The sequence below is a fragment of the Calypte anna genome, chromosome 3 (genome assembly GCF_003957555.1).
Source record: "Calypte anna isolate BGI_N300 chromosome 3, bCalAnn1_v1.p, whole genome shotgun sequence".
Classification (NCBI taxonomy): Eukaryota; Metazoa; Chordata; class Aves; order Apodiformes; family Trochilidae; genus Calypte; species Calypte anna.
The window spans coordinates 55,542,849-55,559,258 of NC_044246.1; the positions used below are offsets into that span (position 1 = coordinate 55,542,849).

General features: G+C 40.9%; 1 protein-coding gene across 6 annotated transcripts in view; it reads left to right on the top strand.

Moving 5' to 3' along the window:
• The window catches only part of HIVEP2 (HIVEP zinc finger 2), a 142,025-nt gene that overhangs the window by 26,156 nt on the left and 99,459 nt on the right, over positions 1 to 16,410 (top strand). For all 6 annotated transcript variants that reach the window (XM_030447288.1, XM_030447289.1, XM_030447290.1 and 3 more), the window contains exon 2: positions 10,424 to 10,529. The gene's annotated coding sequence lies outside the window, so the exon portion shown is untranslated. The remainder of the gene's footprint in view (positions 1 to 10,423; positions 10,530 to 16,410) is intronic.

The window sequence follows — 16,410 nt, forward strand, 5'->3', positions numbered from 1 at the left end:
CTAACACATCTTTGTTCCTCGTCAGTTCTTTGTAAGGATTTGTGCTAAATGTTACAGAAGTGTCTGTGTTGGGAGGTGATGGGTCCATCTTCATTTCCCAGTGTGAAGAACACAAGAGCTTTCACCACGTATGGCTAATTATCAGCTAAACAGCTCATCTGACCTGTACTTCTGTTTCTAATACCTAAACCCTATACTCTTATCCCAGTCCTCTTCAATGATTTAGTATTTCCAAGGATTCAGCTGAAGGGTACTTAAACTCTTGAAGCCATCCCCTAGGGAACAGAAGGTCCTTGATGTGGGAGTGTTTGGCAAAACCATTTTCTTAACGTGTTGGTGTGTGGCCCAAGAGGATCCAACCAAAGTCTGTCTACAGATTTCCAGCCTTTAGGATTTAGGTAATGGAGGTGATTGACACTGAGGAAAGTTCTGATATGGAAAGCTTCTCCCCATATAAAAAGATTTCAAGGACAATATTTGGGCAGGGATAATCCCACAGAGAGTGTCTGTCAGATTTCAGACTTCAGTGAAGGAACAAATAGCTCCTGAATTCAAATTGTTTTGTTAAATGGCAGCACTAGTTTATTCTGTTAGTACCTTGCATAAGAATAGATCAATCTTGGACAAGCAGTTTGCAAGACCCCCATTGGATTGTTGCATTTGGGAGGGAAGGCACTGGGATAAATCATCAGTGGAAATAGTGGATAAAAAAGGACATAAGGTAGACCTCTATAATAAATATAACCATGGAGTTCTGATACAGTAGTACGTTGTCTAAAATACTAACATGTTAAAAATACTAACATGTTACTTTCCAAGAAGCCTAGAGCTGTCACAAATCTTTCTGCTACCTAATTTCTGTCCTGAACAATTGCGAATAGTGAGTTGTAAAGCAATGACTGTTTTCACTATGGTGATGTATATTTCCACAAAATAATCTCTAAGTATTACTTACTCATTTTTTCACCTGAGTGTAAATGCTCTAAAGTTTGGAAGTATGCTCGAGTTGCTGCTTTTAAACATGATGAGCACACAGTGTAGGCTGGGTAGGTAACCAGCACATGTCTGCAGTAGTAGATTTATGCAACAGTAATATAGGACTGTTTGGGAGAGCCCACTGTGGAAGGATGTGGAAGCAGGTGAGGGCCAGGGGGACGACTGGGTTCTCAGTCTGCAGCAGCTGCATGCTGGGCAGCAAAACTCATCTCCAGAGCCAGCTCTAGCAGGCGTGTCACCCAGTTGTTGCTTGTATACTTGACTTACAGCACCGACATTTGAATTGTGGTCAAAGAGGGGGGGGGGAAGAGGGGTGGGACACAAGAAAATGCCTCCGATTTTTCAGTGTGTAGCAGAAGTAATGACCCCCAGCTTACCCCAAGTGCCTGTCCAAAACCATGCAGCAGGCAAGCTATGGAGCAGTGTGCTGCAGTGCTCAGACTTGCTGCTTTTTCCACATACAATTAGCCATCAAGGTGCAGCTGTAGTTGTGAATTTCAGCTCTCAGCTCCATTTTGCATCTCTGTACATCTATTTTATCTGCAGATTCTGCACTGTCTTATGAGTCAACATGGATTTTTTTTCCCTTAATGGGGACACTGATCATCTCTTGTCTCTTTCAGCATGTTGGAATTAGCAACTGAGTAATTCTGAGATTTCTACATCTTTGGTAAATGCCTTTGGAGAAATTATTAGGGGCAGACATGGGCATGAAATTACACACAGTGTGTGCAGTTTTTAATAAAGTAGGAAACAAGGGATCTTTGAAGGAAGGCAGAATTGATTCCTTTGAGAATACTTTTCTGGTAGGAAGTTGTGTGAAAATGGTAAAATGTTGGTATTGTGTTACATAAGTAATTTTTTTATTATAGTGACTATTATTTTCCCTGTGGTAGCATCTAAAGGCTTCTGTGAAGATGTAGACTTCCCTGTCTTTACATCTCCAAACACACTGAATTTACAGTATAAGTACCTGATGGATGAAGATGAAGAGAGGAAACAAATGTTATCACAGGGACCAAAGATTGTGAGGTGCCCTTCCTGGTCAGATATTAAATCTCTGGCACCTAAGAGCTCAGTCTGTTTCTCAAGCCCTATGAGGTGGTAGAACTCCCAGCATCATACTTTGCTTAGCAGCATAGGGGTCAATCTTGTGATACCGTGTGAACTTTAAACTTCATGTTAAACCTTCAGCAAGCCTTTTTTCAGTGAAGTTTTTGACATATCTAAAGTCTGTTACACGTATCTTTGTGTTGTGATTCAGACCTAAATTTATTTTATTCTGAAACCTAAAGGTCCCATCTGACATAAAGTACACTAATTTTTTTTAAGATTTATGGAATAATGTCACTTGCTGCTATTTAAAAAAAAATGTTACTGCCTTGCAAGAGTGAATTTCTTGTTTCTTTGTCTAGTAACATATTCAGAACACTTGAAAGGAAGTTTTGGAATTAGGAGATTTCTATCCTGGGGGAGTAGTATCCTGTGCTTTCATTAGGTCATGTCAGGCCATTGTTTTGCTTTTCTTATCATGAAGATCTTGTGTCTTTATTCATGCTTAGCTGTGGACTTGAGTTTCCTGCAAAAGAGTGAAATATTTGAGAATTATTACTACAAAATCATATGTCCTCTGTTTGTAACTCTGTTTGTTTAGTTGAAAGCAGTTCGTATCTGTAGTTATGTATAGTAATAGGTGGTGTAGACACATAGCAGCAGTAAGTAGTATCTTAGGTCTGTGATTCTCAGCACAGCTGAAAAGAAATACGAGTGTGCTCTATGAGAAAACATAGACTGAGAGATTAAAGGTCACCCATCAAATGGGTAGTAAAATGGGGGTCTCTTGTTCCCTGCTGATTTTCACCCCTGACTGCCAGCTGATGTTCTCAGTGGCTTCTTCTCTGCCAGTGGATTACATGGTGGCAGGGTCTGGGAAAGGGCATATTTAATTTATCGCTCTAAATGCAGCCACTGGGGAGGATGGTTAGGTACGCAGTGTGGTTTATCAGAAGAAGTGATCATTAAAGTAAGTCATCAGTAAAGCAGAGTGATTAATGTGGTGCCAGAGAAGGGCAGGGGGCGTATTTTACTTGCTCTTAAAATATGTGACCTGCCATACAAGGTCATGCAGCCTAAATACCATCGTGGTGAAAGACGTCAGAGAAGAAAGAAGGGCACTGCCAACCTAAATTGAGAGCAGATATTGCTGTGCAACTGTGTTGTGTGATGGGGTAACACCTCCCTAATGACTGGCTAATGGGACAGACAAACCTCTGGTAAAACTGGCTTGGTTCTGCTGTGACAGAACTGAGACATTAGTTTAAGTGATGTGACAATAGTGTCCCGGTCATGGCCTGGGATACATGAATCTGCTTTGCACGTAAGCAGAATTTCTGGCTCTTGGTAGTGAAATGCCTTTCTCTAGGACTGAATTTATTGGTAAGTAGAAGGAGGCATGAGAAGGTGGAGCCAGTTAAGTCTCATGTGTGTGGGACTTTTGCTTTGAAATGTGTTAATCCATTTCCATTTCCTCCAAGTTTCTTCGAAGTTTTCCTCAGGGAAACACTTAATATATATTTTCTATGCATTTTACCATTGATTCTTCGGTTGTCACTCTCTGCTTGAAAATTATGGCCATAGTTTCTCTCTACTTTATTCTTTACTGTATTCTCTGCCTTCTTGCAGGCTGCACTGTGACACATAGGTTGCATGCCATGTAAGGAAGGTGGCAGAAGTTTTGGTACATATTGGGAGCAAAGCAGAGGTCACCCGGGTGACCCCATAAAACAGATGATAGGTGGGCAGCAGCTGGCAGATCTGGCAGCCCACCAGTTTAGCACAGAAACTTCCTCCCACACAGACATAACTTTTCTGACTAAGGACCAAAGTGTTCTCATACAAACAAAACCAAATACATTGCACCTAGGATATTGCAGCCTTTTCAGGGGACAGCTGTGACTGAGAAAAGCTGTAGAAAAAAACTCCTGGCAGAGCTTATACTGAGGCTCTCCATGTAAGTAGCAGCACCAGAAAGCGACGACACACATAAATGCACAGAGCCTGAACTGCACACTTATGCCTCATCCATCACATACAACCCTTCTATAGTGTGAAATGAAATGTCCAGCACCAACTTTAAGCTTCCCTCAGCAGACATGCTGTTCGTTACCTTCTGTCTCAGTTCACAGCTGTAATCTCATTCTGAAGAATAAGATTTTTTACCTTTCACTTGCCCTTCTGGAGTCAGCTTGACAGAGCAACATGGTAGCACAAACTTATCCTGCTTAATGTCATCTAATTAAATTCATTCTTGAATATAGTACTAAGCCAATTTAATTGTGTCTTTCGGGGCCTGCAGAGACAGTTGTGACTCTCAGATGGGTTTCTGTCTCTGATTAGTGATAAATCTCTGCTTTTTTAGACTCTCCATCTTTTTTTCTGTGTCTCTCACCTATACTTGTGATGTTGGGAAACGGGGTGTTTTTCTCATGGTTTCATAGCCTTAGCATCTACTGTCACATTTGACAGCATACTTGGTTTAGTAACTTTTGTTCTTTGAAATGAGTTTCATTACTGCTGGAATGGAAATAGAAATTATTGTGAAATATTCCTGCTGCTAGATTCTGATTCTGGAGGTTATTTTTCAAAAGTGTTGATCTTTGAAGGGATGAATATTTGAATGACCTTCTAAATGATCTCATATACCAGCCTCTGGATGATCATCCACGTTGCAATCCAAGTGCAACAGCCTCCAGTAATGTTTACTGTCTGTCACTCTCAATATATTTTGTGATCACTAACATTCATGAAAAGGAGGGGCAGAATTAAAAAAAAACAAAAAATCAGAAAAAGGGAGGTCAGAGCAAGCCACAGTGTGGAAAAGAACAATACCTTGATTAAGTAAGTATTAGTGGTAGAATATATCATGCAAGAGACAATCTGATGAGTATTTTTTGTTTTTAAATGCCCTCTTTGCAGGTTAGCAAAAAAAAAAGAATTGTTTGCTTGGGGATTTTCATGCATTATTTTTCCTATAGCTCTGGCGTGTCCTTCACTCCATTTGTGCAGCTTTGTGCCAGGGAGTGCCTCTGATCTGCTTGCTGTCCCTTCATCCCCTGATGCTGTGGGACATAGATAGGTGTGCAGCACCATGCAACCTCCTGATGCAGTTTACATCATGTTTGCGGTTACATTTTCTTTCTCTTATTTTCTTCTGCTTCCCCTACCAGCTGTTGATGTGGCTTATTCACATTTGGACATTACAAGCACAGAACTGGATTGCTATTATTAGTGACATAATTCCCAGTTACTGAGGAACTGCTGCTCTTGTTCCTTCCAAAGCATAGCTAGAGTGTAGGGGGAGACACAGATTGACAAGAAGGTTGTATTGTGGTTGTGCACTGTGCTTGCTCTGGATGGAGAAAGAGGGCTTCAGTCTGTGTGGATGTTATCCTGACACAGTTTACAGGCAGTTGATCCATCTGTCCATCCATCCATCCACCCATCCATCCATTTTTTTGTGTTGCATAGTAAAGTATACAAGTGCTATCATGTCTGTAATGTAACTTCTGATGTCAGAGAGAACTAATATGAGCTTTCTCAACCTTTACAGAAATAATGCTGAAGTTCTGAAATGAAAAGGCAGGGAAATAAGACTGAAGACTGTATTTTTTTTTCTTAATTCCATAAATTTATAGAGAGGAAAGGAAAGTTTTTTTCAGATAATTAATAACATTTTTTCATTAATTAAAAAAATATTTTTCGGAAAAATATTCATAGGTATATCTTTTTGAAACTAGAAGCTATATATGTTTTTAATTCAAAATAAAAATATATTTCTAAAGAGTTTTTTAGGCTTAGCACTTTGACCTGATTTTAATAAAAAAAATTCAGTGCCTGTATCTAATAAATCTAACCATTTAACTTAGATATTTTGTCCATTTTTTAAAGTCTTTGTTCATTTTTTCAAATGAACAAACAGTATTTATTCAAGGTCGAGAAAGAATTGCCAAACCCCTGCTAAGTCCCAGAGCACAGCAGTGGTTTTTATAGGTACTTTTAAAATACCTGCCTCCTTATCTCTGCTGGTGTACCTTAATATGAATATTTATAATGCAAAAGAATGTGTATTTGCTTCTTCATTGCTGTACTTTGTTGTAAGAAAGGCATTCTTTGGGGTAACAGAATAGTTTATCTGTAGTTTAGTATGTATAAATGCAGTTTCAGGATTGTCTTAAGACTGATAGACAGTTTTATGAAGTGATGGCACACTTTTGTGCAAGTAATTTGGCAGCAGAAACTATGTTTCAGCTTCTGTTAATTTTTCTAATTGTGCTTAATGTTTACATTTCCTTAAAAAATGAAGTGAGAAAGGAAGGTCTTGGTTGATGGCACTGGAGATTACCACTGCCTAGCCATAGAAAATCAACAGTTTGGACAAGAACTGTGTGCATTTTCTTCCAATTCTCTCCTTCTGTAGAGACTATATTGATTTATATATTTAGTTCCCAATCTTTCTACCACCAAGATTTTAAGTGTTCAGTCCTCAGTGTATTTCTGTCAACACTAGCGATTTCCATAATAGCCAGAGCCATATATATATGGACTTAAATATATGTCCTATATAATTTCCATTTTCGGATTTCACACAGTCTTCCATGCTTAGGCTTCATCTAGAAGGACTTTGCCTCTGCTCTTAAGAGGTTCTTGCAAATTCTGAATGTATTTTCAGGGCTTTAATGTTTCCTCACTGAAGGAAAGGCACTGGCAAGTCTTTGCCAGAAAGTTCCTTGTGAAAGATTTCAAAGTTGTGAGTTTCACGAGTAGTTCATTTGACTCTTAGCAGCTACTTCTTAGTCCCTTCTGCTCTGCTAGAAGTGATTTGTTTTGAGCAGTTTTGGCTTTCCCCCACATGGTGTCTGAGATTCCTCCATCTTAGCTGTGAGCAGCAAGTACTGTAAAATGGGGCATGACTTGTGGCCTTGAAAATGTGGACCATGGCTTTGACCTGGCCAAAGAAGAGGATAAAGATTCAATGAAGGACTTTGAGCACAATCAAATGTAGAATTACACTAATTTCCTACAGGACTCTGAACAGCAGGAAAGCCAGTGGTAGCTGATGGTGGCTGCAGGTTTGAACTGATTCATTATGGATGAAAGACTGCATTTCACTTGTGTCCATGTGTTGTTATAGATTTCTGTTCAAGATGTAGCTTCTTTGTGGTCATTCTTTTCAATTCATGTGTGATTTAGGAATTTTGTTTTATATGTCCATTTTCCAAGATCAGAGCTAAAAGGCAGCAACAAAAAAAGGAAAGAAAAATGTTTAAATACGTTATTAATCTGAGAAGTTCTGTTAGTTTTCTAAAAGGGAAATGAAGTGATGCAAGGTAAATTATTAGGTGTAACCATTAGGGACAGATGATTAAATGACTCCAAATAAGTCTGCAAGCAGAAGAAGGCTAAGTTGCAGGTCTTACTCTCTTTTCCTGTTGAAAACAGGTGGCCATTTTTAGCAGCATTATTTTGTGACAAGGATGCTTCAAATGAGTTTTGAGCCTTTGAGGAGCTGAGAAATAATTGCTTTTGTCAGTAACAAAGTTACTAGGAAGCCAAATGTAAGCCGTTCAATAAAATGGGTATATCTCAGACTCACAAAAGTATCTGGGTTAGAGAAACTCCTCAATAACATCAAGCCTAGATGTGAATAGTGGAATATGTATGTTCCCCAAAAATTCTAGGTGTAGTTTGTAAGTCAAAACTGCCCACTCAATCCAGACAATGCTTTCTTAGTCTCTTGTACCTATCTATATCTGGGAATGCAGACACTTGGTCAGCTCTTGGCATTTCTGAAAACAAGGGACTGGTGAGCTCTCTGCATGAAGTTTCTGGCAGAAGTCCCCAGGCAGGCAGGTGAGTGGTTTCCACAAATCAGTGCTTTTTGTTAGGTCAAAACTGCTGCCAGTTTTGCAGTGTTTCATCTGCTGCCAGTGCCCACAGCCAGCTGCTTGTGCTGGTGCTGGGTCCCCAGCCCACTTGGCGTTGGCACCTGGCCTGCCCACCCGTGCTCAGCCCTGCCCATGTCTGCCAGAACCTGCCATTACTTACTGGTAGAATCATAGAATTGTCAGGGTTGGAAGGGACCTTAAAGATCATCCAGGTCCAACCCCCTCCCAGGGGCACCTCCCACTAGATCCGGTGGCTCAGAGCCTCACCCATCCTGGTTTTCAAAACTTCCAGGGATGAGGCTTCCATTACCTCTTTGGGCAGCCTGTTCCAGTGTCTCACCACCCTCGTGGTGAAGAACTTCTTCCTAACATCTAATCTGAATCTCCCCTCCTCTAGTTTGAATCCATTCCCCCTAATCCTACCACTACCCGACATCCTACAGTATCCCTCACCAGCTTCCTTGTAGGCCCCTAGCACTCCTTGACATTCGCTGGGTCTACAGGAGCTTCCCAGTGAGCCGCCCGCTGCTTGAGCAGTCATGGGGGGCTGGGAGGGGATGGGACGGGGACACTGTGAGGGGCACAGGGTGAATGACTGAGATGGCTCAGTCACCTCGGCGTGCTCCAGTGTGCCAGCATGTTGCACTGGGGAGCGCAGGAACCGCCCCAGCCCCACACAGAGCCGGGGGAGCTGCCTGCTGGGGCTCTTCTTGATGGAGGGGAGTGGTGCCGATACCCCAGCTATGGGGCCTGGCAGAGCACTGTGTCATCTGCCAGCCACAGCTGCCTCGGGGTGCTGTGAGCAGCCACTGCCATGACAGCTCCCTCCCTCCTCATAGAGCCTATGCTGTGGCTCAGCAACTCACCCCAGTGTCAGGCGTTTCAAGATGTGTATACTGAAATATATTTGTTCACTACCCTGTGCCGATTATGTTTGCTAACTTGTATATATGCTTTCAGAGCAGGCAAACGTTAGATATTACATAATGGCATTGTGCCTATGGGAACTGTACCCTTAACCAATAACATTTGTTTGTTTGTTTGTTTGTTTGTTTGTTTGTTTTGGAGTATGTTCTGTGTAACTTAAATCTTTACTTGGTTTATGCTTGTTGTTGAGGTCCAGAGTATAGGACTTGCTAAAGTGCAGACATCCATGGTATTAGTGAACTGCGTGATGTTGCGGTGGCCAGTGAAGTGTAACAAAAGCAAGAGCCAAGCCACTTTGGAGGTATGAAGAGTCAAAGAAACATTAGAGTAATTTAGAAAATGTAAACTGTGGCTAAAATCTGAAAATATAGTTTCTTGAAAATTCTTTGCTGGTTACCAGACTTCCCTCCTGAATACCTCTTACTCTTAGATGAGATGCAACTTGGAAGAGCAAAAGCAAGATCAGCTTCTCTTTGGAGAGGCTTGATTTGAAAAAATATGACCTGAAGTTTATATGTGATATAACTTCTTATCACTGTGGGTGTGTCTATATGTGTCATCTGGGTATATTTCTCGGTATCCTGTAAGTTGTTGAAATAACATTTGAAAATGTTATTGACATTTTCAAAATAAAAAGGATCCAATTAATCTACCATTTGTATCAATAGGTGTGTTTTACACTTTTATCCCTACCCTCATGCACTGCAGTGTGAGTCAAACAATTAACAAGAATTTCTTAATTCTTATTTCAAATACTTATTTAGGGGAATCCATGGTCCAAGTGAGTTTTCTGTATTTAACACTGTAGACTTTTATGGTGCCCCAACCTACTTTTATTTCAATCAATTGTTATTTTACTGTTGGTTTTGGTAAGAAAAACTTCTTCAGCTCTTAAATTGGAAAGTTTGTTAGTTTGCTACCATGTCTTGTCACTGGAGACAACAGTGCTAGTTCAACCTCGTTTTCTATATCTGCACTGGTTACCTACAATATATATGAAAATATTTAAAACCAGACTCACCTATCATGAAATGATTGAATGATTGTAAATAATTTGATTGTAGTGACCAACAGGAAATTAATACTTTCTGAAGACTACTTAATCTCAAGAAAGTAGTTCATGAGGAAGATCCTATCTTGTGTCTTCTTTTAAACCAGCAGTTTTCAATGTTGAAAAAAGAGAAAGGTATAGCCAAACTGGCAATTCACAGGTGAAAGAAATTATGTGCTTGTCAAAGACCTGACAAATGGAAAATCTGAAATTCTGTATCTGTCTGCCAGACAGTTACAGCTTCAGCAATTAGCATTGAAAACTAGTTTTCCTTGCTTTGATAGCATGCCTGAAATCTGGTCTGGAGCAATGGGCCAAAACAGTTTGGCTTCAGCAGGACACTTTTGCTTGCCATTGGAAGAAACAAAATGTTTTAAGTCTAGAAAGAGCACAAACTCTGTTAAAGTAGAAGAGGAGTATGTAAAAACAGAAAAATATATTAGCAGAGCTTGGTGCAAACCTCTGAATGTGATGAACTTACTATCTGGATTTGTTGTGCTTTCAGGTGGGACCCTCTTCTGAGATGTGATCTACAGCAAGCTACTTTGAATTGTACAATGACAATGTTATCACTGCCACATCTCTGGGAACCAATTATTCATAAGTATACGGTATGTGAACGTCTGCATCTTACATTAACCATTGCTTGTTGGAACATTGTGGTAACAATAACACAAAGGTGCTAAAAGTCATTGAAGTTAAATGTTAAGCCACATGTTCAATCAATTACACCCAGACTTTCCAGCAGATGTTTATCTGCTAGGCCTGTTCTGTGTGCAGACCAGGGAGCGGTTGTGACTTGAAAGTGTATTTATTTACAGATATTGGTAGAAACATTCTACCAATGTTTCCTTTGGATAAAGTTATACTGGTGCAGTCGTGATATGTAGATCTACAGAGTATTACTCTTTTTCTCAAGTAGGAGGTGATGGTAGCAGTAGCATGAAGAGTTCTGTACTTCAACTGTATTAGTGCACTTCAAGCACTAATTTTTGCCTTTCGGAAGGATCTTTCCTTGCTTTTCTCTGTCATTCAATTTTCAATTTCTGGTCAGTCTAAATTAGATAAATTTCACACACCAGTGAATCCTTAAAGAAGTGTAAATTCACTCCATTTTACCAAACCCAGCTGGATGGTGGCAGTTACTCCTTGATGTGTGGCTTTCCATTACTCACCGTCTTTGACCGAGATTTTAATAGAAATTGAATCCATATATTAAGCCTGTTTTCATCTCGCTATATAAGGCATTAGAGACTGAGACCCATGTCTAGTTAAAGGAGGGTATTTAAATTATAGCCTACAAGACCAAAAACATAAGTTCATTGATAGCTGGTGTGTTTCTCTTTTCTATAGTTCTGGCTTGAAACTGTTAACGCGCACTCAGGTCCTGCAAAACCATGACCAAACTGTTTTTATGAGAGTGGTTACATCATTGTTTTATGTTCTGAAGCAGTTTGTAGCATACCACATAATTGTTAGCATGGAGCATCTTCATCTGATTTATGGCCCTGATGCAACTCCTTCTGAAGCCGGCTGAAAAATGTTTCTCCATGCTGGTGGGAGCTGAATGGCACTTCACTGAGACTGAGTGAAGTGGCACTGAGACTTTTGTTTAGGTTATATATTGGTTATATATTCCTTGCGTGAAATTTGCTTTGATGATCAGCCACTTTAAGTATGAAAGATAAAAGCATAAAAAAAATCAGAAGGAAATGGATTGCCAAAATAACCTAGAAGAGACTCAACTGATGAAAAAGTTTGTCTAGCTTCAAAACATACAAACTGATGAAGAGAAATGACCATTTGCTCCAAAAGGATGTATCTGTATTTAATTTAAAATTTAAATACATTTTTATATATAATTTTGAAGGCAATGTTTGTCAGAAGTGTAGGTGATTTGCTGCTTTGTCAGTGCTGTGAGAGAAGGAAAGCAAGACATAAGGGAGTGGGGGGAGAGAGAGGTCATACTTCACTGATCAGGTTAGAGTGTTTTTGGAGAGCAGTTCACAGCTTGACTGACTTATGTGCTGAATGGTGAAGAGGTTTCTAAATCTGGTTTGGCTCTTAGTCACTTCAAAGAGTAGCTCAAACAAAGCAACAGAGCACTGATCTTGCTTGTGGTGGCAGGTCTTCTAGAGCACCTGTATAGCCACCTTTCTTAATCCCTGCTGACCCTTTGCAGTCTTTTTCTATTAATCTGTTCAGTTATCTCCTTCTAGATCATATCTAAGTGCCTTTTCAGGATGGATATAACAATATTAGTCTCCACTGCTCTTGTTTCTTCTGAGCTGGTTAATTTTTAAATGTTTGGAATTGTCTGTTGATACATAATTTGTAAATAAGTCGTGTGGTGTGTATGGGAGCCTTGGTAATGGAAGGCTGATTTGTGGAAGATGAGTTTTGCGTTCTGCAGGAGCAGAGGTCTGGAAAGGACCCAGGAGGCCAGCTGGTCTGCTTTCCTGCTGTCGCAGGTGTCTCATCATGGAAAGCATGACTGTGTCTTGGTTGACATTTTCACTTTTTTTTTTTGGTGAAATGCAGTGCTTTGCTGGTGGAGGGGACCTCTATGGGAGCTGAGGGCAGGTGACAGGTAGAGGAAGTTTTTGGAGAGGTGACTGCTTGCAGATCTCCGTGTTCCCTGAGCACAAAGAGCAAGCAGCTGTCTCACCACCTTGCTTTTAATAAGCTGTAGAGCAAGGGATGTCGTCTTTCCTCTCTTGTGAGGCTTCTTCTGATACACAGTAATAACCCAAATCAAAATGAAATTTCCTTTGACTGGTGAATGCGGCAGTCAGAAGCAAGCAAAGGGTTTCATGTTTGTTTTTCCTTTTGGGCTTTATTTTCATTTTCCTCTTTTGCTGGTTCTCACATAGCGTTGCAAACATTTTAGGAAAGTAATCTGCAGGAGCACAGCTCATGAAAGATCAGCCTGCAGGAGGATGAGGCTCTTCTTGTTAAGGAAAAACTTCTGAGACAGTCACAGCTGAAGAGATTACACACTTCCACAGGAAATTAAATATATTTGATTGTAATATAGTGAAAGAATGACAAAATGGAAAGTACATATATAATGCATTTGTGATTAGTAAGTGGTTGAAAAATGAAAACTTGAGATCCAAAACTGTATGTAATTGTATCTAGATATAGATACAAAATTCACAATAGTTTTGAAAATATTTGGCCTTCTGCTTTCCTTTGCTCAGTCTCGATGTTGTTACCTCAATGTAGAAATTCATTACAGTCTCATAAAACTATGTCAACTTTTTGGGCATGTTAGATTATAAAGTCTTTAAAACAAGTTTCAGAGGAGTCCTATAGAGTCCAGTTAGATCGTGTTCTTCAGCTCAAGGTGCATATGTGACACCAGGCTGGGAATGAGAGGCAAGAGCTTCCTTCTTTGCTTTCTTCTTCTTCCATGTGGATGTGCAGTGTGGACAGAGGGGGAAGCTTGCCTTCTCTTCCTGTCCATGCCTCTTGTCAAGGTGCAGTCTGGTGTTTGAGGGTGGATGGAGGTCCCAATCCCATCCCAGCCACTGAGCAGAGGATGGGGACTGTTCAGTTTACACATGTGCTGAAGAGATCTGGTAGTGTTAAGGTCCTTGCTGCTCATCCAGGGCACAGGCAGGGGATGTGTCCCCTCTTCCTTTCAACCTCAGGGTCAGCGTAAGCACTGTGGTGAGCCAGGCTCTCTGCTGGCCAGGTGCTTCATAGCAAAATGTAGGTTTTCTTTCAAAGGGGCCAGTAATAACTTAAAATATTTTAATATTTTTTTCCTTTAAGATCTGGTTACCTGCAATTGGAAAGAGTAAGTGGGACTCTGGCAGATTTAACTTTATTAGCCATCATAAATCCTTTCCCTTTTGACTCTAATCAGTCCCTGGGGTCCTTTTAATGCTCCTGACATTGCACTGGCCTTTCATCACAACACAATATACATTTTCCTGTAACTAGAAAACTGATGGTGAGAACCTTATGTAAACCTGAGGTAATGGAGGCAGTGGTGGGAATGTGCGGCTGTCAGATGCTTGGCTGCTGCTGAAGAGAGGAGAGGGAACGTGTTCTGCCAGCACAGCTCTTCCCTTGGCAGAGGGAAGGAGGGGAGACCTGAAGGTGCTGCTTAGGGTTCTAGTGTGCACCCAGCGGTGCCCAGAAACAGGGGACCAGTCACTTTACTCTGACCCAGACATACAGACAGGCAGGCAGAGAGGAAGTGGTGCTTTTGTCTTCTGCTGGCAAGCTGGGGGATGCCAGGGGCCAACCCTTGTCTCAGAAAGCCCTTCTGTGAGCAGTCCCCAGCCCACATCCCCAGGGCAGAGAGTGCTGGAGCTTGCCAGTGGCCACCCGGCTGGCTGGGCCACCGGAGCTGCTGGCCAGGAGGAGGTCGCTTGTGGCGCAGGGACCAGTTGAACCCACTGGGACAGAAGGGCTAGGTGAATGGATCTTTTCTGTGCTGGGGACAAGGCTAAAAGGACGGAGTGTTACCAGGTGGTCGAGGGGCAGGCACCCAAGCAACAAATACCTTCTTCATAAATTAGCTACCTGGCTTATTGCCTTTCTGTCCAGCCCGCACACAAAATCCCATGGAAGGCAAGAGGGGAGTTCCCTGGTTGGTAGTCTGTCTGTCTCTCTGCTGTCCAGGAATTCATGAGACCGAAAAGGCATCCCAAGAATCTGCCCCTGTGCGCAGAGAAGCTAAATTCCCTCTTGTTTTTCTGTGTACACAAGTCAGCAAGTTTCTTCAGCAAATGCTTTAATTTTAAGTTTAATACTATGCAAATATTTAACTTTGGACAAAAAAGCCTCCAGCTGGCTTCAGACCAGGGACGGGCTTCCAGCTGTTCCTGCAGGTACACATCCAATGTTCATGTACACAAACAGTTGTTTGTTTATTTGCTTATTTACTTACTATGCTAATCTTTTTATAATGAACTTGGCTATTTGTGTACTTAGTTTTTCTTTTGAACATAATAATCTAGGCACTAGGAAAATGTCTACAGCCATTTTCAGAAGCTTTGGCAAAAGCTGAGATCTGCTGAGTATATATCACTGTAGGCTGAATCTCTAGATGACAGAGTTGTACTTAATAATTTTTTTCTGTAACTGAATTTCCTGAAGCTCTGTTTGCTCCTGAAAGCCCACCAGCCTAGGTTGTGAAAAAAGGTGTGGAAAGACCAGGCACCTGCTGCAGGACCTTTATGCTGTAATTTGGTTGTCCAGACAAGTGGGTGTAAAAGAATATTCAGAAGGAGTGTCAAGAGTGGTAGCACTAAAAATGTTAACAAGGTTTCAAAAATCTGCTATCTTGATATATAATACTTTGTTGTATCCACATACAGTTCTTAGGTGTTTGCTTTCTCTAGTCATGTCTCAGCTGCTGCATGTCTGCAGACAGCCTCTTTATTATAAAGGTATAGTCTGTAGTCTTGTGGACCTTCTATAATGTGCTCAGTGTGTGAGCTATTGACTTCAGGGAGAGGAGAATAATTATGTCAAATGTGTTTCATTTGCATGTGGCAGAATAGAAAAAACAAACTCTATGTGAAAACAAGCAGACATGAACGACATCAAATGCCTTAAATACTAAGGGAGTTAATGCTATGCAGTGATTCTGCTTCTGTTATAGGAAGTGTAAGAACAGTGTGTTTCCTGGAGTGTATCATCATCTAAAATGCAAAGGTTTCAGTTCCATGGCAACACGAAGAGCCCGATTGTGCTTAAGGTGTATCTATTAATGCATGCAGAATGAAGGGCTAGGAGTGAGTGAGCTGGGAAAAAATAAAACATGCAAAATCTTTCCTGTTTGTTTATTTATTAATATAAAAAGTGAAGACTGCTCTTAGAAAATTATAACTGACATGAATACACTCGTCTCTGTCTCCCCCAGTTCTCTCTGCTTCTTGTTTAAACATGTTTTTCTTAGGCAAAAAGCAAATGAAGAGGCTGCTTTGGTGTTTTTTTTGTTTGTTTGGCTTTTTTTTTCTTTTTTAAATAAGACTAAGTGCAGCAGTGCTTGAATGTTGCAAGAAAAAGCTATTAATTCCTGAGACTGTTGTATATCCCTGGAGAGAGAAAGACTTTGTGGGGAGAGGGTTATGTTTTCCACAAGGTACTGCTTTAGAGAGCAGTGTGGAGCAGTGTTTGGTTTTTTTTAATTATTATTTTCCTTGATCCTTTTGATCTGCCCTATTTCTGCCTTTCTCTACATTCACCTCCAGTTTCCCCCGCCTCCCCTGGCTGAGGAGCAGGAAACAAGACTGAGCTCTGTTTCCTGACATCCAAAGAAATGTAAAAGTATGAGGAAATAGTGTATTTTGTTTTGCCAGCCAACTCAGATTTGCAGACCCATGCTAGGAAGGCACCTGCTCCCAGAAAGGGTCAGGAGTCACTGTCTGGAGCAACTGACAATCACCAGGGAGTAACTGAGAGCTGATCATAAGGTGAATTTTGTTTGATCAGCTTAGTTGACTGTGGGAATGTAGGAAGAGGGATTAT